This window comes from Rutilus rutilus (genome assembly GCF_951802725.1).
Source record: "Rutilus rutilus genome assembly, chromosome: 22".
In the NCBI taxonomy this organism is placed as follows: domain Eukaryota; kingdom Metazoa; phylum Chordata; class Actinopteri; order Cypriniformes; family Leuciscidae; genus Rutilus; species Rutilus rutilus.
Window position 1 is genome coordinate 16,464,837 of NC_140227.1, and position 4,508 is coordinate 16,469,344.

Here is a 4,508-nt window from a genome sequence, read left to right on the forward strand (position 1 = left end):
ACCCTTCCACTTGTACGTCACCTCGTAACTTGTTATGAAAATTCTCTAGACAGGAACGTAAACAGAGCCACTGATAAGCAGTTCTCTGTATTCACGGATGACCGCCGTTTTTAACCTTCTGAACATATCATCATTCTTACAATGGAAAAAGAAATAAAAATAATGAAAACAATAATAATAATAAAAAACAGTGAATAGAACAGTCAATCATTGACATCAAACCCTAAACAATCAAAGTTTAGAAAATCCCTTTCCTGGTCCCAGGAAGGCAAACAAAAAGAAAGAAAACACATTTAACTCATGTCTGTATACACGTCATCGCTGTCATAATCATCACATTGCTCTCCATCAGTTATTGGGTACAGAGTCAGTTTCACTGCTTGGACTGATGTGCTAACCGTCCCTGCCCTGATTAATCTCTGCACTAAGCTGGAAAGGCACTTCATAATGCATGGGAAACAAAACAGAATTAATAATCCCATACCCACAATTGGCAAGACAGTTTGAATTATTCTATAAAACCACCCTGACCATGCAGACATCAGCCACCCCACCCACTCACTACCAGTAGCTTGAGGCGGCTCTTTTACCGCTTTCCTCTTTTCACTGTTTGTTTCAGGACTCTTCACAAAAGTATAAGAATTTGTACTACATGTCATCAATTTCATTAAAACTGTGTTGAAACAGTATTCCTCTATCAAGTGGTTAGTCTGCAGATTCAACTTAATGTTATCTATATTTTCTCAGTCCCACTTATCTCTGCTGTTTCACAAAAAAACTAAACATCATATTACTCATCTCTCAATCCCTAAATCGCACAGGCTCAGTTAACAGCTTTTAGCTGACATTGAATGAGAGAGACTCTCATAAACTTCTAAAATCAAACTTTATCTACCACTTAAACTTTTAACTCTAGCCCAGCAGTAAGGCATCTTTGCCAGAATTTACATCTATTTTCAAATAAACATAATTTTTATATTTGTCTTTTGCCCACATCAGGGAATTTAGACATTACAAATTTCCTCTCAGATCGTGTCTCTGTCGCACTGGACGTCTCAGCCACAGCACACACCAGATTCCGATAAGCAAACTGTCTCAGCCAATCACAAGCTTATCTTTTGAAAGCAAAACATCAGCTCTTAGTTCTTTCATGGTCAACTATTCCTCCACGTTCATTAACAAACTGTTTGTTTAATCAGATGCCTTTCTACACATTTTACATTTATCAACTAATAATCCAGTAATACTGCTTCTACTTACTTGATCACATTTCATCTCAATTTTAGTTGTCAAGTTCTCAATTACTTCAATGTATTTTTCTAGGAGTTTATCAATCTGCAATTAGGATTCACACTAACTTTTGAGGCTGCCCTCTCTGCTTGTGATACATTCTATTACAAGTTGTCATTTTAAATCATCCGTGAGATTAGTCTCTCTATATCATCTAAAACCTTATCAAGCGTTTCATTCACTATCATCCTTTTAGTTACCGGTACTTTTAAAATATTTTGCAACTCATTTGTTGGAGTCATCTGTAATTTTACATCAACCTGTATTCATCAATTCACTTATAAAAAATATTATTATAGATCTTTCCTTCAAAAGGATTCCCATAAGACTTAAATCTTTCAACCTTCTTTTAACCTTCAATCTTCTTACGACTTCCATCTATCAACTTTCCTTTAACTTTCTTTTCTCCCTTTTTTACTTGCACATTCTTTTCACTTTCTTTAGCACTGCATTCACATTTTTAGTTCTTTCTCAGACGAAAACTTTAATATCGTCATTTAAATACTGTTCTACTTTCAAAAACCCACATTAATACACGTCACTTTCACGTTATCACTTTCTTTTCTGAGTGTCCATTTACAATTACAGGCTAAATGGCCCCGCTGACCATAATTAAAACACTCTCTTTGCCTATAGTTTGATCATTGAGCTTTCAAACGGCTCCAACTTACTGCACACCCTTGAAGCAGTGTGTCCCCATCAGGAATGTAAACACAGCCACTGATAAGCAGTTCTCTGTATTCTTTTACACCAGTGGCGGATTCAATTGCAATAGCCAAATCATAATCTTCATCATTATCATTGGCAGCACATTCATTTTCATAACCTGCACAGAAAATCATTCAACATATTCTAAGGGGTTTTCACTAAATATTTTCGTTTTTTAACTCCAACCACCTTGTTTGGCGGATACACAGAAGTTTCCACATTCATTAAAGCTGGATAACAGCACCCTGACCAGTCCTTTTCCAAACGGTGATATGATATTACCACAAACCCAAACTGCCGCCGGTGAACTTTGATACGGTTTATCGAATGGACACTTAAAGTTGATTTCTTCGTGGTTGGTTTTAATTCTGCAGTCTGACCACCCAGTTTTCAATTGTCTCAGTCTGACCTTTGCTTGTCCCCTCGTCTCTCATCCAGGCCAGCTCCTCTCCAGAGGCCCGTTCGATCTCGGGTGGCCCTGGCAGCACGATAGGTATCGCCGTTGTTGTTGTTGTTTGTCGTCGGGGTTCCTCCTCCTGTTGCGGTCCTAGCCACCGTTTCGCCCTCCAGCTCTTTCTCCTGAGGTCTCGAATCACCACGTAATCACCCGGTTTGGTTTTGTGCAGGAACGTCTCTGCTACTTTGCCCCTGGCATTTCTTTCACCTGCACAGAACTGTTAGATCACAAACACAACATCTCTTTGCAGTAATTCAACATTTCATTCTCACACACATCTGTTGATGGAAGCCTCCTTCTTTCCCCCGTTATACCCATGAATGGTGGTCTACCAAAGAGGATTTCAAATGGGCTCAAATTTGTTTTGACTCTCTTTTTCATTCTCATGTACATTAACACAGTGGGGAGTGCTTTCACCCACGAGAGCCCTGTTTCTTCACAGCATTTTGCCAATTTGTTCTTTACCGTCTGGTTTTCACGCTCAACAGCGCCCCCGCTGGCAGCGTGTTAGGCACAGTGTGTTCCATCGTGACCACATATCCACAACTACCAAACAATATTTCTGTTTTCCACACGGGGTTAGTTCAATGAAATCAATCATTAAATATTCAAATGGCCCGTCTGGGGCTGGCTGACTTGCCAGTGGTGTTTTAATGCCCCGTGCAATGTTATATGCGGTGCAAATCACACATTTTTATCTTTTGCAAAAATTCTCAGCATATATTGTGAAACCTTTGGTAAACCACAATTCTCTCATTTGCATAATCATCCCCTCTTTTAATGCATGGTCCTACCCATGCACTAATTTAGCCTAATGTGGGAAAAAAATGGCTGGGCAGTGGGCAGACATGGCTGTCCACCAACAGATCTCCATACACCATCAACAAGGCTGCAGCCTGCCGTCTTCCATTTGTTTTTCTCAGCTCCTGTGGAAAAAGACTGCATGCTCTGTAAACAAGGAGAAATGTCATTGTTAAGGTTATTGTCAACTTGTGCGCAAGTGGCGCCAATGGTATCAGCTCCAGTTTGGGTTTGTTGCCGCTGCCTTCGCAGCCATATCAGCTCTGGCGTTGCCTGTTGATACGAAACTTTTATCATTAGTATGCGCTGCGCATTTACAAATCGCAATCTTGTCTGGCAGCATAATGGCCTCCAAAAGGTCAGATACTAACGTAGCGTTCAGTATTGGTCGTCCGTCTGACTTTAAAAAATTTCTGTGCTTCCACAGAGCACCAAAGTCATGCGTGACCCCAAAAGCATAACGCGAGTCTGTGTAAATCGTTACACACTTGTCAGTCATCAGTTTACATGCTTCAGTCAAAGCGACTAATTCAGCTGCCTGTGCAGAATGGGATACACCTGTTGCTGCAGAGCCTGTGGTGCCACTGGCACAGGGTGCAGAGGAGGAGGGCAGGGATGTACGCGAGGGTCTGATGCGTTATTTGAACAGTTAAATCTGTTGTACAGATAGCAAAGGCACACCTGTGTAAACGCTAAGTTTTGATTTTATGGACATGAATAAATCCTTTTTACTTTTACCCTGCCTCTCAAAATTTTATGATACCTCAATCAAGCTGTAGACAAATGTGACGTTCTCTGCTCCTGCAAAATCAAAGACACCAAATGTGAGACCCCTAAAGTCAGATCAGCATAGCCTACAAACTCTCTTGAGGCCATTAAGGGCCAGTTCAGCTACCACCACCGCCCGGAGACAGTGTGGCAATCCCGCTGCCACGGGGTCGAGTTTTGTTGAAAATAGGCTACGTGTCTCATCGGTCACCATGCGTCTACAGGAGAACAGAAGTCATAAGGTCATGCTTTTCATCAACCATCTAAACAATGGATGGTCTACAACCAGAAGGCCTAACAATCGAGATATCTCATTGTGCTTTCATGTTATCAAATGCTGTCTCAGCTTCACTTGTCCAAACAAGTCTGTCACATGACTTCAACCCTTTCCCTGTTGTCAGGGCTCGTAAAGGCTGTTCTAAAATGGCATAATTGGGAATGAATGTACGACAGTAAGCACACATCCCCAAAAATGACAGCAACT

At 40.9% G+C, this 4,508-nt stretch overlaps 1 long non-coding RNA gene across 1 annotated transcript; it reads right to left on the reverse strand.

The window, feature by feature from the left end:
- Positions 1-607: 607 nt before the first annotated feature.
- LOC311282380 lies at positions 608-3,216 on the reverse strand. Its single transcript, XR_014625931.1, has 2 exons — positions 1,677-3,216; positions 608-1,633 (listed from the first exon to the last, which is right to left on the reverse strand). It is a non-coding gene; the product is annotated as an uncharacterized lncRNA (long non-coding RNA).
- Between the last annotated feature and the right edge of the window lie 1,292 nt (positions 3,217-4,508).